The 17,806-nt window shown below is 34.6% G+C and overlaps 2 long non-coding RNA genes across 2 annotated transcripts; both read right to left on the bottom strand.

The window, feature by feature from the left end:
* Positions 1-10,820: 10,820 nt before the first annotated feature.
* LOC145333616 (uncharacterized) lies at positions 10,821-13,835 on the bottom strand. The gene is made up of 3 exons (XR_013884555.1): positions 13,769-13,835; positions 11,070-11,140; positions 10,821-10,887 (listed from the first exon to the last, which is right to left on the bottom strand). It is a non-coding gene; the product is annotated as an uncharacterized LOC145333616 (long non-coding RNA).
* Positions 13,836-15,051: 1,216 nt separating this feature from the next.
* Positions 15,052-17,241, bottom strand: LOC145333615 (uncharacterized). The gene is made up of 2 exons (XR_013884554.1): positions 17,174-17,241; positions 15,052-15,504 (listed from the first exon to the last, which is right to left on the bottom strand). It is a non-coding gene; the product is annotated as an uncharacterized LOC145333615 (long non-coding RNA).
* Positions 17,242-17,806: the final 565 nt, after the last annotated feature.

The raw sequence follows: 17,806 nt of genomic DNA, 5'->3' as shown, positions 1-17,806 counted from the left end.
CAACCCAAGAGCAGACTGCATACATTGCGAATGAAGTGAGTTATGCCTCCAATCTTAAGGGTACTCCCCCAGTACTATCCAATCATAATTCACAGCGTGTTACATCGTGGGTTGAATCCCAGCGTAAGTCTTACCCACTTCAACAATTAACAGCTCCTAATGAAGTGAGCCATGCCCCTAATCTTAAGGGTACTCCATCAGTACCAATTGATCCTAATTCACAGCATGTTACATCCTGGAGTGAATCTCAGCGTAAGTCTAACCCATATCAACAATTAGCAGCACCTCATAATGCTCAACTTATTCCTGAAGTCAATACTGGTCTTCAACCTACTATAAACAAGAAGGCAATGTGTGATATACCTAATCCAATGAGCAATGATGATAATGCCTCAATCCAAAGTAACAATAGTGATAATGTCAGCAATGCTCTAAACCTACAGGGAAAACTTATAAAATCCAATATTGCTGGATTAAAGAGGTTAATATCTCCCGACCCTGCAAAAATGTCAAAATGTACACTCTCTGACATTTACAGGAATCAGTTGCCAGCTGTTGACTCACAGAGTAGGGAAATTCAAAGATCACTTCATTATTATATGAAAAACTCTAATCATGATATTATGCTTTGCGAGGAGGTAACTGTCACCATTGAAAGGGCAATTGACTGGTCAGCTCAAGTAAGAAACCTTTATCACAGTCTTGGTATTCACCAGCGTTCCCAAGCCAGCAAACTGTATGACAGCCTGCCAAAATTCTCCAAACATTCAGAAATAACTGTATTTGAATTCTTTAGGCGCTTTGCTGCTTATACTGAAGATTTTGACATTTCAGAGGAAAAGGCAGAACTGCTGTACAACAAATTCCTATCATCTAGCATTCAGGATGAGGTTTCAGAATTCAAAAATGATTATGAATCCATAAAAAGAGTCCTTATACACAGGTATGGTGATTTAAAAACATTGACTACGAATATCTTGCTTCCTGTCAGCAAACTAAGTAAACCTAATTCACACCATGATCCTAATACAAGCTTTGAGTATTACAGGACTCTTAATTCAGCCTTTCAAAGAATCAACAAACTTCTTGTTTCTGAAGACATCCCTTCAGATGAGGCAAAGGAATACATTTTCTCAATTGATTTCCTCCATTTATTACTATCATATGTTCCTTATGATGCCAAATCAAAATTTGTCGATAAAATGCAGATGATGGATGAAGATACTGTAAGAATTCGCGGTAAAACTGCTTTTAAACTATTGATAAATGCTGTTTATCAATCATACCAGTCCCATGATACTGCAGCACGTACAGAGGCTCCACCAAACAGTGAGCTAAATAAAGTACGAATTGAGAGGTCAAAGACAGTAAGGGCTCATGCTGTTTCATCTGAAAGAAATATTACTGATTCTGATGCAGATAATGATAGAGAACCCCTCGCAGGTTCTGTTAATTTTCAAAATAAAGCTTCTAGCAGTAAACCAGCTTCCCAATTAAAGTTTCCTTGTATACTTGATGGTCACAAGCACCAGCTAAATGAATGCAGGGAGTTTTTCTTCAGAAGCCCAAAGGAGAGGATTGAAGATCGCAGGAAATTTCCATATCGTCATTGCCTAGTATGCTTGCAATCATCTGACAACTGCAGTTCTAAAGGGTGTAGTAATATGGATCAAGTTCCCTTTGAATTGATTTGTAAAGAGTGTAAAAAGGCCTCTAAATCAAACCCAAGAAGATCACCATATTCTGTGCTATTTTGTTTCAACCCCCAACATACTAAGCCCTCCAATGTTGAGATCCTTAAAGCTATTGAGAAATACATTCCTGGGTTTGATGTTGACAATCTGAAAGCCCCAATAAATATGGCATCTCACTTTCAAGTTCTTACTGGGCTGAAACCTAAAAGCAAAGATCTATCTCGCTCCAAGAAACCTAACCTGCTAGACCCTACACCTGTATTTAATACTTCAACAGGTAAAGAGGAAAAACCTAGTCCTGAGGATATCATTAATGAAGTAAAGCATGATTCTATTGGAGTCATGCAGTTCCTTAATATTAATGGCAAATCTATTTTGTGCCTTTACGACCGAGGTGCTAACCAGCACCTAGTCGAGGGAAAGCTAGCAGAAGAAATAGGGATGAAAGTCACAGGAACAGAACCAAGTGCTATAGGCGTTGTTTCTGGTGGAAAAATATGGACAGAGTATGGAACCTATCAAATGATACTTGGCCCCACTCCATCTGGTAAATATCATGAACTAGAAGCTCAGGGAATGCAAACCATAACTAGTAAGATTCCTGGGTATGATCTAACAGCAGTTAATGAAGAAGCTCGTCAACATTCTAATCTCCCTCTCAACACTCCACTACCACAGTACATTGGTAAGGATAGAATTGGATTGTTAATTGGGTTAAAATCACCCGAGCTTGAACCAGAATGTGTCCTCAGTCTTCCGTCAGGGATAGGTCTGTACAAAGCCCCATTTAAAGACATTTTTGGTTCATATTACTGCTATGGTGGCCCCCACTCCTCCTTCTCTGAGGCAAATCATAAATTTCATGGCAATGTAAACCACTTCAATATCTACTTCTCTGAAGTGGTTAACCAGTATCGTAATTCTTTATATCCATCATTAATGTATGCCCTTAAGCCAGATATAGTTGATTCTGAGTGTGCACTATCAGAGTTCAAAACTCCATCACTGTCGTACAGCTACACGACTCTATCAGGGGAAACCATTTTTCCTACCCCAGTCGACAGTAAGAGTTTCAATGAATTGGGTCAAGAAGTCTTTGATGAATGTTTACCTGATTATGAATTGTGCTCTAGCCTTCATTGCCAGTGTTTCAGTGTTACGGCATTTAAGGCCAAGGTCCCATTAAGAAAACTCAGATCATTCTTGGATGAGCAAGATAAAGACGACACAGTCAACTTCAGGTGTGAAAAGTGTAAGCTTTGTAAATGCTCGGTCTCTAACCGTACTAAAATGATGTCGCTGAATGAAAGAATTGAGCAACAAATGATTGAGGAGAGTGTCTCTGTTAATCTTGATGAGAAAAGAGTTTATGTTGACCTGCCGTTTGTCAAGCCTGCAGATCAATTCCTATCTGATAAGCATGGGGGTAATGATAATTATAAACAAGCTGAAAAGGTATACAAGTCCCAATGCAAAGCATCTGATGATATCAAAGCAAGGGTCAAGGAAGCTCATAAAGACCTAGTTAGTAAAGGTTTTCTTAAGAAACTGGAGGATCTCCCCCAACAACATCAGGAGTTGATAAATAATGGTGCATTTAGGCATTATATGCCATGGAGATATGTCCTGAAGGATTCAGCCAGCACACCAGTGCGACTGGTGGTTGATCCTTCAATGTCAGGATTAAATGAATGTCTAGCCAAGGGTGAGAACAAGATGAAGAAAATCCAGGACATCCTTAACCGGGCAAGGACAAAGAAATTTATTTGGACAAGCGATATATCAAAGCTTTACAATAGGCTCCACTTAAAACCAAGCTCTTATAGATATCAACTTTTCTTATTTGGGGACTTGGACCCCAGTAAACCACCTGATGTGTATGTCATGCTAGTAGCATGGTATGGAGTATCAAGCAGTGCCAATCAGGCTACATATGCTTTAGAAAAACTTGCAACACTCCTCAAAGACCAGTATCCTTTGGCTTACATTGTCATCATCCTTGACACATATGTGGATGACATGATTGGTGGAGACCATACAAAAGAAAAATGCCTGGAACAAATTGAACAAGTCCCTAAAGTCTTAGAAGCAGGTGGCTTTTCTGCAAAATTTGTGATTCTATCTGGTCACCCAGAGCTTGAGGACTCCTTAAAAGTCCTAGGTTACAAATGGAACGTGTCTCAGGACACATTCTCTCCTGGTTTCACAGAGCTAAACTTCAACATTAAGAAGAGGGGAATTAAATCTCCAAACCCATTTCCAGTCCAAAATCCAGCTGATGTATCTCTACTTCTTGAATCAACTGAAATTACTAGAAGAATGGTTATTTCAAGAGTTTGTGAGTTTTGGGACACCAGTGGATGGTGGGAGCCATACAAGCTTCAATTAAAGCTTGACTGTCAGGCTCTCTCAGGCCTGGATTGGGACAAACCGCTATCCCAAGATTTACAAAAGTATTGGAGAGATAGGTTTGCAGAGTTTCTAGAAATTCCCAGTCTTAGTATTCCCCGATATCTCTTTCCAGCAAACACTGCTCCTAAGTCTATAAGACTCCTATGTATAAGTGATGCAGCTGAATTTGCTGGCGGTGGCGCTGTTTATGCTGGAGTAGAATTAGAAAATGGTAATTACAGCTGTCAACTAATGGCATCTAAGAGCAGATTGATGAAGAACTCTGTGCCTCGCAACGAGTTGGAGGCTATCAGAATCACTGCAGCTCTTGCCTATGATATCAAGCTATCACTTGGAGATTTAGTCACTGAAGTTCTTTACTTCACAGATAGTTCTATAGCTATGGCCTGGTGCCACAATACAAACAAGAGGCTTAGACTCTTTTGTCTGAATCGAGTCATGGAAATCAGAAGGTTAATTGAAGCAGTTGTAGGAACAAAGGAATCTATACCTTTATATCATATTGATGGTTCTTTGAATCCAGCAGACATGATTACAAAACCATCTTCTTTAAAGCCATCAGACCTCTCAAGTGGTTCCTTGTGGGTATCAGGTTATCCATGGATGAAGTTGCCAAAGAAATCAATGCCTAAAACTACATTCCTGGACATACAACTCTCTGCTACACAGAGCCAACTTCTTAATGAGGAATGCTTCCCTGAAGTTCCACTTCCTTCGGCACAAGTTTCCTCTGCTTCACTACAATTTTTTCCTACCTCAATGCATTGTAGTGGTTGCCCTCAACATAATGGCCAGATTCTAATAGAGCAATGCTTTGGCATCTCAAATGTAGTGCAACATTGTCTAGAATGTTCATGTAATACCAATTTCCATTCTTTCGTTGCTAAAGCCGGCAGGGTTTCTACATCACCTATTGATGTAATTAAGAATGGATTCTCTAAATCAATAAGAATTATGACTAAAGTACTTGACTTCATCTGGTCAGTCAAACACAAAGCCCATCAGAGCAGGGGACTCCATCAGTCCCAGGATTGTAAAAAGTGCTCTGCTATAGCAGCTTCTAATGGTGTTCCTCCTGAGTACTTTAAGATTCTCAGCATTGAATCTTTTAATCATTTTCTCCGTATTGAAACTTGTATCTTGCTGTCAAAACTAAATAAGGTTAAATTGCAGGATTACGAAGAGAAAGATGGTATTTTCTACGCTCATGGAAGAATCCCAGCAGATGCCGAGGTAATCCAGAAAGACCTAAACTTCAAAGTATTTTTTGATGGAAATATGATAAAAGGTGTGTTACCTATTGTATCAGCTGATTCTGACTTGTTCTTTTCATTATTGATGGAAATTCACCACAAGACCAGGAAGCATGCTGGAAATGAAGCCACGTTAAATGAGCTAATGAAGTATGTATTTCCCATCAATAATCCAAGGAGGATTATTCAAGAAGTTCGCAGGAATTGCCCTCGCTGCCGTATGCTGTTGAAGAAAACGCTTGAATTAGAAATGGGTAACCATCCTCAATCTAGATATCAAATAGTACCTGCTTTCTACCACTCTATGTGTGACATAGTATATGGCTTTAAATCAAAGCCTTTCAGAAACTCTCGGTCTACAAGGTCTCAACCTGAAGTGAAAATTTATGCTTTAGTCATAGTATGTCTCTTGTCATCTGCAACTAGTATCCTAGTACTAGAGGGATTAGAAACCCAAGATGTTGTAATGGCTCTTGAAAGGCATTCTGGCAGACATGGAGTACCCTCATGCCTATTTGTCGACCAGGGCACACAGTTGACAAGCTTGGATAAAGTAGAATTCACTTTGCGTGATGCTAATCATCAATTACGGGAGTCCCTTGGCATAGAAGTTTATCCATCCACTTCTAAAAGCCATATGGAAAGAGGAAGAGTTGAAAGAAAAATTAGAACCCTCAGGGACATGCTTAATAAATCAGCTATCAACACAGATATTGCTCTTACCCCCATACAATGGGAAACAATCTTCAGCAAGATGGCATCAGAGATAGATGATATACCCCTGGCAAGAGCTGACCAATCTAATTCAGCTGACTTTGGGTGGGATATACTCACACCAAACCGTTTTAAACTTGGCAGATCACACAATAGAGTTATTGAAGGACCGATGCATCTGACAGAATCATCATGCCCCACTCATCTCTTAAAACGCCTGGAATCTATTCAGTCATATTGGTACCAACTTCTTCTAGATCGTATGCACCATCTCATTCCTAAACCTATCAAAATGAGCCATACTGATGAAGTGAAGATGGAGGATATTGTTGTTTTTCGATTTCTTGATAACATCAATAATAAGTTAGAGAAGTGGAAGTTAGGCAAGGTTGTAGATATCATCAAAAATGGAAGAGGAGTCCTTATTTCCTATCCAAACACTTCTGGAAAGAAGTGTGTTATCCGGTTTGTTGAGAGATCACCAAGAGATGTGTGTGTTATTTCATCTGTGACAGATCTTAACCTCAATTCTAAAGAATTCTTTCAAAGTATCAATACTGTTAAGTAAATCTGGATGTTTTTTTTTTGTATTTATTCATCTCTACTATCTTTTAATCACTTATTGAATGTGTAATTTTATAAAAATATTTTATACTATGTAAATAAAATTCATTTTATTGTTTTTATCATTAAGATAGATAGTTAATTTTATGTTTAATTCCCGGCACACCAAATATTTCTATTTTAAATATAATTATGTGATTGTTTAATAGATTTATAATGTCTGCACCAGATCCAATTTCAAAGCGAAAGTATTTGGATGAAAGACTGAAAAGCAGAGACCCAAAGGATTTAGGTGGAGAAGAGCTTTTTCTGACTGAATCCTACCAAAGAAAATTGTTTTCTGAAAAATCAGAAAAATATGAAAATGTACTCTATGATGAGTCTGACATCTTTAAGGATGAAAATGAGGAGTCCAGTGCATACTCCTGTTTAAGAATCTATGAGCAACATCTGAAAATCAAAGATAACTGGAACATCTCTGATATCCTACCTAGAGGTTCACCACTAAATACCTCACTCTACACTGATCAATATTACACTAGATCATGGAATCAGCCTGTTATGAACAAACAACTAGTACCAGACAAAATGACTCATATGCTGATCCTGATGGGTGATTACAGTAAGAGGCAGTTGTCCTCTACACTGTCCAGGCTGAATAATGCACTCAATGCTCAGTCAAGATCATTTTTCCATACACTCAATGCTCCATGCTTCATTCAAACAGTGAAAATACCAAGACAAGCCTATTTTGATCTTCTGTCAGCCAAGAAAGATGGGAAGGAGTGTCATACTGTTGAAGTCAATGCTGATGACAAAACATTAGTTGAAGTACCTGTTGGAATAACCTTTTCTGATGGTTACACAACCACCCTTACCATAAAATTTCCCTGGGACAGGGTACCAGAGGATACCCATGATCAGTATGTCCCGAAGTGCCAATCATTTACCTTTACATTCAGTGATATGCCTAATGAAGTTCTTGAGTTCCTGAAAGCTAGGCCTGTTGTGTACATGGATAATGCAGATCATCAAGTCAAATTACTAACCTCTTTTCTTGAAGATTTCTATGGAGTTAGTATCAATTTCAAGGCCTTTGACCTGGGAAGTCTAGCTGTTGCTGCAGGATGCAGAATGGACAGCTTTGATATTTTCTCGCTGTCTGTAGTCTGCAATGGAAGTCCCTTTCCAGTTGGTATTGAATTCATGGATCAAAGATGGGCATGGGCTGGTTCTGAGCAACCTTTATTTATCTGGTATTACTTAGAAGCAAGGCTTAGAAGTATGGTTGAAATTTACCAGGTTCTGATGGGCACCCTGATTAGAAATCTCTTTCCTGATCCTGATTTGACTTTATACTCCTTGAGAATGACTCAGGATTCATTCAACTGTTGGTTCTCTTACTTTGTAGCTAAAGCTCTGATTAATACTTGCATTGATGACACTGATGCAATATGTAATGCTAAGACTAGAGCAGATTTGCTGAGATCAATCAAAGTTGGATTTAACCCTCTTCTTGAGAATCTAGCTGATTTGTATTCTAATATTCCTGTACCCCAATGTGGTGGTGAAAGATATCTGCATCATGCCAGACATGTATTTTTCAATCAGTTTGCTGTGTTAGAGAGAGTCCACCTGCCTGACTTTATGTGTGAACAGCCAACTCCAAGGCCAGACTTGCTAGCCAATAGATATGATCTGTTGTTCAAGAGGGAATATGTAATTGATGATTCTGGTGAGCCATGTCTACAGATTGATCTTCAGCCAAGCCCCCAGTTTTCCACTTCTGTTTATGAGTTCAGTGTGGATATTGCTTTGAAGAATGAGATTAAGTCTCCTAGACCTCAAAATGGTCGTGAAATCATTCCAGCATTGTGTGAATGGGGAAGACTTGATCCGGCTAATATCTACTCTCTTCTGTCTAAACTGTCTACTCTGGATACTAAGGAAGCTGGTGAATTTTGGGTTCAGCACATCAGAGCATATGATTACATGAGAGGCTGCCTACTCAGATTGAGAGAAAAGAAGACATGTGTTAGAATTTTGGATCTGGTCTTAACAAAGAGAGAAGATAATACCAGAGCACAGTTAAAGAGGATTGAGGATTCTGTATCTGGGATTCTTGAATGATAAGGTTTTTTATGAGTCTGAGGACAGAGTGGGTTTAGCCCAATCTGTGTATGAAGCTATGCCTGGTAAGAATACTGAGAGAAATAGGCAATGGGCATTGGAGAGAAAGGCTAGGATGAATACTTTTAAGAGGTATAATCCTGATGCTCTAAATAATAGAGAGTTCAGGAAAATGAAGCAGCTAAGAGTTTTGAGAGATGTGTCTGTTACTGTTGGGGAGAGACAGAAGGATAATGAGACAGAGCCTACACCTTCCAGTTCTACCTCTAGTAATAGAATTGTAAGAGACTATACTAGAGGTCTAAAGAGATTGCAGCACAATGATGCTAGACATGTGTTATCCCAGAGGAATCCTAATAAGTTCCCAAGGGATCTGAGAGATCAGCTGAATGGCAATGAGGAAGTTCTAAGAAGAAGATCTCACGAGAGTTCCTCCAGAAGACATTATTAAAGGTGGGTTGTATTTGTTTCTTTAACGCACACCTAATGAGAACTCCATTAGTTCTGGTTACATACCTTAATTCTATGTGTTTGTTGATCAGTTTATATTTTGAGGACTCCTTAAGTCCTGGTTTAATACCTCAAGGTGTTGAGATTCATGTTTCAATTTGAGTGATGTATGAAGTTTCTATCTTCTAATTGTTGCAGAAGCTGGTTTGAAGCTCTTCCCTTGGCGGGAATGTTGTAAAACTTATAATAATTTCGCTTCAAACTAAAGACAATATTTATTCTTAGAACAACGACGACATTTGAAGCGCAGTTTATTGGTGATGCCGCGTTCGTTGTTTTATTTTTGGAACAACGATGACATTTGAAGCGCAGTTTCTTGGATATGCCGCGTTTGTTGTTGTTTAAATATTTCATCATGCTATTCTGTGTCAGCAAACATATTCAGTTTAGCACGTTTTTTGGTTGTGAGAGGTTAATATAATTGTTTGTGTGATTTACGTTAATATTAATTTTAATGTATTTTAAATGGTTGTTATAATTTTACGAGAATATTTTATTTAATAAGTTTATCTTTTTTCAGAGATTTTCGTAGTAAAATTTAGAACAACCTTAGATTGTCAATATATCTGTGATAATGAGCATTCGTTTAGTGCCGGGAACATAGTTTTAATTGTTCAAGCTCAATAAATCAGTAAAAAACTAATCTATATGCGTATCTAAAGTATTACGTTAATAATGATAAAATGTTTCATTTTCTCTCTTAATCGGGTCAATCGTTAGGACCCCATAGAAGTCATTCTACAATGATTTACCACATATTTCACATGAATATGGTTTCTCACCAGTATGAGTTCTGATATGAGAATCTTTACTTTTGGCTGTGGTGAATGATTTACAACATATTTCACATGAATATGGTTTCTCTCCAATATGAGTTCTTACATGAGTTTTTTTATGATGAGGTAAAGAAAATGCTTTACCACATATTTCACAAGAATATGGTTTCTCACCAGTATGTGTTCTCATATGTCTTTCTTTGTGATCTGAACGACTAAATGATTTACCACATATTTCACATGAAAATAGTTTCTCACCCGTATGTGTTTTCCTATGTATGTCTTTACATTGAGCTGTGGTGAATGATTTACAACATATTTGACATGAAAACGGTTTTTCTCTAGCATGTAATCTAATATGTTTATTCTTATCACTAGATGTAGTAAATGTTATATTACATATTTCACATGTGTATGGTTTCTCTCCTGTATGTGTTTTCATATGGTAATCTTTACTTTGAGCAGTGGTGAATGATTTACAACATATTTCACATGAAAATGGTTTCTCTCCAATATGAGTTCTTACATGAGTTTTTTTATGATGTGGTAAAGAAAATGCTTTACCACATATTTCACAAGAATATGGTTTCTCACCAGTATGGGTTCTGATATGTCTTTCTTTGTGATCTGAACGACTAAATGATTTACCACATATTTCACATGAATATGGTTTCTCACCCGTATGTGTTCTCATATGCCTGTATCTATGACTAGCTGTTCTAAATGTTTCGCCACAAATCTGACAAGAGCTCTTCTCTTTTTCACCATCCATTATTCTATGCTGTTATATAATTATAGATAATTGATATTCCTACAGTGGCATCAGTCACAAACCTGAAATATCAATTTTAAAACAACATCATTCAAAAAAATTCATTAAGACTTCCGCTATATTTAGGAAACAATAATCAAGAAGATAGTAAGAATATTTTGAGAATAATAATTGTAATTTTTCATTTTTAGGTGAGCTAAGTGAACATAAATAGTCTAAATACAATAGTACTAAAAATACTAACCTATATATTACGATTTTTATCTGAATATCTTGAAGACCCAAGTTCTGATTGGTACAACAATATTTCCTCACCTGAAAAATTAAAGTAATATTGATTGACCCATAAAAATTGAGAAATTGAAGTATGAAGCCAAGTCGGTCTACTACTCTATGATTTTTGGTGCCAAAATAAAGAAAACTCAACAAATTCTTTTTTCTAAGTCTAATTTTGACTTTTGAAGGTTTTAAAAATTTAATTTTTGAGAAAAATGGACTTGAAAAACTTAAAAGGGGCATTTGCACACGACACAAGAGTTACAAAATTATAATTAATAAAAAACCTCTTTTTTTAGCTAATCCGTAGCCGAAGTTGTTATTCAACAAAAATAATGGCTTAGGCATAATATAGCGGCTCATCGGCTCCGGCTCTGCATCCCTGATTGTAGGGCTAGCAGAAATGTTCTTTGAGTTTTTACATCATCTAATGAAGCCTAATCAATGTACGTCAAGTATCTCATTGAAATAATAAAAACTCTAATTTAGTCTATAGTAAGTAGGGGTAAAAGCATGGTTCTCAAATTTTTTAATTAACTGTCGATTACCCAAAATTTAGCCAAAGTTCAGACTTTAAGACTTTTTTGCTAGCATAGTAAGACGGACAAATGGTCATAGGAAGGAAAGGATAGTAACATCCATAGTGTGACCTGACTATCCTAGATAGATTAGGCTCTGTAAGAACATTTTTAAACTCGCTATACTAGAGCCATAGTTAGAGTTAGTCTGCAAAAGTGTTCTTTAACATTTCACTAGGTGTTGCAGACAATGTAAAATATTTAATAGACCATAGTTTGGTGTTGCTTCATAAGTCCTACACTCATAAGTCCTACACTCATTAGTCCTACACTCATAAGTCCTACATTCATAAGTCCTACACTGACATTAGACCTACACTTATAAGACCTACACTGACATTTGACCTACACTCATAAGTCCTACACTGACATTAGACCTACACTGACATAAGACCTACACTCATAAGTCCTACACTCTTAACGTGAATGGAGGCCAAAATGTGTTTTAAAAAATTAACAAAAATAATGTGTAAATAAATTGACAAAAAAATCTTCCAATTGAATTGTAAAAAATCAACGATTATTTTTGTAAAAAATCAACGATTTTAATAACCCAATCATTCGATTCTTGTCCGTAAGCTTAAGCAGACCTGAGAATATTGTAGAATGGAAGCAGCTTTACTGCAAGCTGTTTTCATTAATTCAAACAGAGGAGGAGAGATACTGGTGGATAATCATCAGTACCATTACCTGAAGCAACGTGAGAGAGCAGAATTTACCTACTGGACCTGCAGGCTTAGGAAAAGTCATAAATGTCCTGCAAGTGCCGTGGTCTTTTCTAATGATGGTGTACAGTACATCAAAGCTATACATGTAAGTATTTTTTTTCTAATTTGCTTTTGTGACAAATATTGTAAAACCAGACATTTATCGCATCTGAGTTTATGCCAATTATTGAATGTCTTTATGTCTTTTGTATCAACACCAGAATACACACTTTAATCACTTAAAATAATTTAGGGAGAGCATGTACATTCATCTAATATTGTGAAATCCCTGGTGGCCCAAAAAGAAGTAGAGGCTGTGGCGAATGCGGCTCGCAACCCAAGCTGCTTTTTAAAGCTGCTTTTACAAACACCTTGCTTTCACATCAGATTAATAAAACGTGCTATTCTGAAACCATTTTTACTACATATCTTTACATATCTAAACATGCTTTACCTATAACATGTATAATAGTGTATCATGTAATATTATGTTGCAGGCTGTCCCGGCTCAATTTGCACAAATGTATGTAATACTTGGATCTGGTGGAAAAGCTATGGGTAAATTGTATCCAGCTGCCTTCATGTTCTTACCAAGCAAAACTGCTGCTGTCTACAAACATGCATTCCAAACAGTAATGCAAGCTGTTGGTACGTCACCTGTTTCTATAAGTATTGACTTTGAGCAGGCAGTAATAAAGTCAGCACGAGAGGTTTTCACAAACCTTAAAACTATAGTCGGCTGCCAATTTCACAGGAAGAAAAACCTCCATTTTCAGATGGGCCAGAAGGGCTGCCTACCCTTCTATCATGATAATGCAGCCTTCCAAGTAGGATTAGATTTAATTTATGCGATGGACAAACTGCATTAGTTTTAGATATCCCAAGGGACATACAAATGAAATGACGAGATAGCACTAAAAAAAGTTTTTGAATTGGTGGAAGAAGTGAAAACTATAATCCTTTTTTTCAAAAAGACGTAAAAAATTATTTTCATGTAACTATTTAAAACATCTTAGAAATAACGTCGATAGAAGGTCTTATTTTACATGAGCAACATTTGAATTTGTTGTCTGTCACATTTTACCTTTAGTTATTATATCTCTCCTATTATTAAATTAGAACATAAATCTTGATTCTCACACAGTCACCTTCTAAATTATAGAGATAATACCTTATATAGATATTTTTTGTATTAATCATAAAGTTTTTATTTGTATTGCTATTTGTTACTTACTAGAAAGTTTTTGAATTTGTGGAAGAAATGAAGTAAATTTAAATTCAAATGCATTTCAAGCAACTATCCCTTTCTTACAGATTTAAAATTAGATTTGTTCTTTTTTATAATTGTACAACCCTTGTATTAATGAACAAAACTTTTTCACCTAAAGTTTAAGTTTCCGACAGCTTTACAGTTTTTACATTCCTTAAAGCATTTCATCCTTTATTTCTGAAGAAATAAGATGGAAACATACAATAAAAAGATAATACATTTATGCATTATCCAACATTATAACATTATAAACAGTTTAGATTGAAAAATATCATTAATTGTACAGCATGAAAATAAGAATATAGAAAAATTGATTGATTTCTCATAGATTTACCTACATATGAAAAAAATTAGGTATTTAAAAGTATGAAATAAAAAAAATCTTAAACAAAAAAATAGAGAAAATTAATGCCATGAATATCTTTTAATGTTTTAACTAAAAAACATGATAACATATTTACAAAACATCTATTAATAGGTGGATAAAAAAATATAATATAATATATATTAATTGGTTGATAAAAAGATAAAATTAAACATCAGGTTCTTCAAGTTTAAATTCTTCAATATCAATTTTATCAATATTGTCATAAGAGTCTTTATCATAAATATTTTCATTATCAGATAGATAATCACCAGATGTTTCTTCTTTTATATAAATATCAACATCTTCCTCTTTAACAGAGATACAATTCTCTTTGTAAGTTTCTTCAATATTCTTACTCTTCTCTTTCACTAAAGGATGAACATATTTATGAATATTAAGAAGATCAATACTAGAAAATATTTTACTGCAAATAATACAGCTAAAAGATTTCAACGCAGTAGTTTCCTTGACAACATTTGTAGTTTTACCATCCTTATCTATTTGAACTGTAAGAGGATCTTTATTAAGAGTTTCTTCTTCACTAATAGAATCAAGACTGAGTTCATTATTTATTTTACACAATGATTTTATTTCTAAAGGTGAAAGTTTCCCTAGCTTGACACAAACAGGTTTCATAGTTGATAGTATACCATTGTAGTTATACTTATGTACAGTCTTATGTTTATTATCATCCATAAATGATATACTGCACTTGTCAGATGTAACTAGTTTCTTTCCGATGTGTTTCTTTTTATGATTGTCTCTACTTCCTTTCTGTGAGAATGATTTACCACATATGTCACAAGGAAAGGTTTTCTTACCTGTATGTGTTCTCATATGTATTTTTTTCCTCCTTGATTCTGAGAATGATTTACCACATATGTCACAAGGAAAGGGTTTTTTACCAGTATGTTTTCTCATATGTATTATTTTGCTTTTTGATTCTGAGAATGATTTACCACATACATCACATGAATATGGCTTCTCTCCAGTATGTATTCTCATATGTCTAATCTCATAATCTTTCCTTGTAAATGATTTACAACAAATTTTACAAGAATATGCTTTTTCTCCAGTATGAGTTTTCATATGTCTTTTTCTATCATTAGACTGTGAGAATGATTTACCACATATTACACAAGAATATGGTTTCTCTCCTGTATGTGTTCTCATATGTCCAGCTCTATTACCTGAACAAGAGAATGATGTACCACATATTTTACAAGAATATGGTTTTTCTCCAGTATGCGTTCTTATATGATTTTTTTTATGGTGAGGTAAAGAAAATGATTTACCACATATTTCACATGAATATTGTTTCTCACCAGTATGTATTATCACATGCCTGTCTCTACTTTTAGAAGAAGAAAATGTTTTGCCACAAATCTGACAAGAGTTCTTCTCTTTTTCCCTATCCATTATTCTAAGCCGTTATCAAATTATAGATATTTGATATTCCTACAGTGGCATCAGTCAAAAATCTGAAATATTGAAATCATACAGTAAGAACCACAAAAAAGTATTTTTTAGCGTCTGCAGCTCATATTTCTCAATGAATTATTAAAAGATGCATATATCCTTGTTCTCTATAGATTTCCAAATAATAAGATATAGAAATATTTGTTTATAGTTTATATGGCAAAAGCACCCTAACACAAAGAAATCCCATATAAAATAGTAGCAGATTAAAAGTATACAAGGTGTTTCAGAAAAAACTGTTTTTTCCAGATTTGGGAAACAACCATTAGGAGTACAAAAAAAATAATTATATGTCCATATTCTCTATAAAAATATGCATCGAATTTGTTACAGGCGTTTTTTAATATCTCTTAAAACAACAGCGCATTTTAGAGCCCAAAGAATTCGAAATGTGTGTGTGTTATTGTATTCTTAAAGAATTTTATGCTATAACATTGAATTAAAATCCTTTTTTTACTTGAAAACAACATTATAACATAAACTTCAAAATAATCTAATAATTACATTTAAAACTTAATTTAAAATGCCTTTTCAAAAAAAAAATCAATATTCTTTTTGCTTGGATTTTAATTCTTAGTATTAAAATTGTTCATATTTGTTCCTCGCCCCTCCCCCCTTAATCTCTTTTGATTGACAGATTATAAGAGATCATCTTATAAAACATGAGTAATTAATGAAAACGCACTTTTTACGGACAATTTCAAACCATGATAACTTGCTTATTTGTAAAGATATTGAAATGAAAAAAAAGTGACTTGTTTTATTTGTCAATGCACACAGTATTAATAGAGACTTTTTTCTAAAAATGACTTTGTCATAGAGAAATAGAAAAAACTAAATTCTGAAGAACCCAATATAATAATATATGTAAAAAAAACTGTCATATGGGGACATTGATTTAAGCTTTTACTACTTTGATATTGTACTTTTGAAACAATATGTTGCAAAATATACAAGTTATTTCAATCTAATTGATATCTCATATTCAACATCAAGCATTTTTCCCCTACATGTACCTATCAGTACAGCCGCATTTTTAGAGATATCAAAAAACACCTTAAGGAAATCCGATGTACATTTTTACATAGAATATGGACCTATCATCCTTTTTTTCATATTCCTTCTGGTTGTTTCTCAAAACCGGAAAACGCAGTTTTTTTTAAACACCGTGTATATGTTTTGTTCTGTAAATTAGGTTTATATTTGTGTTGCTATTTGTTACTTCATAGATTTCCTATATTTAAATTAACTAGCGACTATGCCCCTAGAGGCCTCAAGGACACGTAAAATCTTTCAATCTATTTTGAATTTAGCTATTTACCAAAAATATTTCTCGCCAATAGATGGTGTTAGTTATGTTCTTAGCTAATTGCAAAAATGTCCGCAGGGCGGCGTTTTTATTTTTTTTTATTTTTGTTGATTTCTCTATTCTGGGACCTATGAGAAGCTACCCTGTTAAGGAACCTGATTGGTTCAGCGGTTAGCAAGATCCTTCGGTACAGACAAACAGATTATCAGAAGATTGACTGTGAAATAGAAATATATCCAATTTTATTTTTTCTTAATTTTTTTTCATTAAAAACTTATATTTTTAAATTCAAATTTTTTTCAAAATAAGATTTATTATAATCGTGTTTTATAATTGAAAATCCCTGAACAAAACTTACTCACCTAAAGTTTTATTTTCCTCTAACAGCTACAGTACTTACTTTACTTATTTCATTTCATTCTTTATATCTAAAAATAAAAATAAACAGGTAGCATACAATGTAAAAAAAATGTTGATAATAATTACAATTCAATATATACATTTTGATTGCAAAATAACATTTCGAAATCAATGGTCAACATTGCACAGCATGAATATAGAAAAATTGATTTTATGTAGGTACTTATGAAAAAAATTAAATTCAACAAGAAAACTTTTTTTTTTAAATGAAAACTTTAAAAAGGAAGAGAATGGAATGCATTGTACATCTTTCAATTTTTTGAACTAAAATTCATGACAACATTTTTACAAGAACATTTAGTAGAATATTAATAGTTGGATAAAAATATAAAATTAAACATCAGGTTCTTCAAGTTTAAATTCTTCAATATCAATTTTATCAATATTGTCATAAGAGTCTTTATCATAAATATTTTCATTATCAGATAGATAATCACCAGATGTTTCTTCTTTTATATAAATATCAACTGTTAAGATAAATAATATGGTGATTATTTATAGGTTATGATAACAAGCCAGAGCTAACAAAACAGCATGTAGATAAGAGGACGGAGTGACCAAGAGGACTCTTCTCT

Source organism: Acartia tonsa, chromosome 12 (assembly GCF_053477335.1).
Source record: "Acartia tonsa isolate MP-2025a chromosome 12, ASM5347733v1, whole genome shotgun sequence".
In the NCBI taxonomy this organism is placed as follows: Eukaryota; Metazoa; Arthropoda; class Copepoda; order Calanoida; family Acartiidae; genus Acartia; species Acartia tonsa.
The sequence above is the reverse complement of the archived record's forward strand: the minus strand, read 5'-3'. Positions and strand labels throughout refer to the sequence as shown.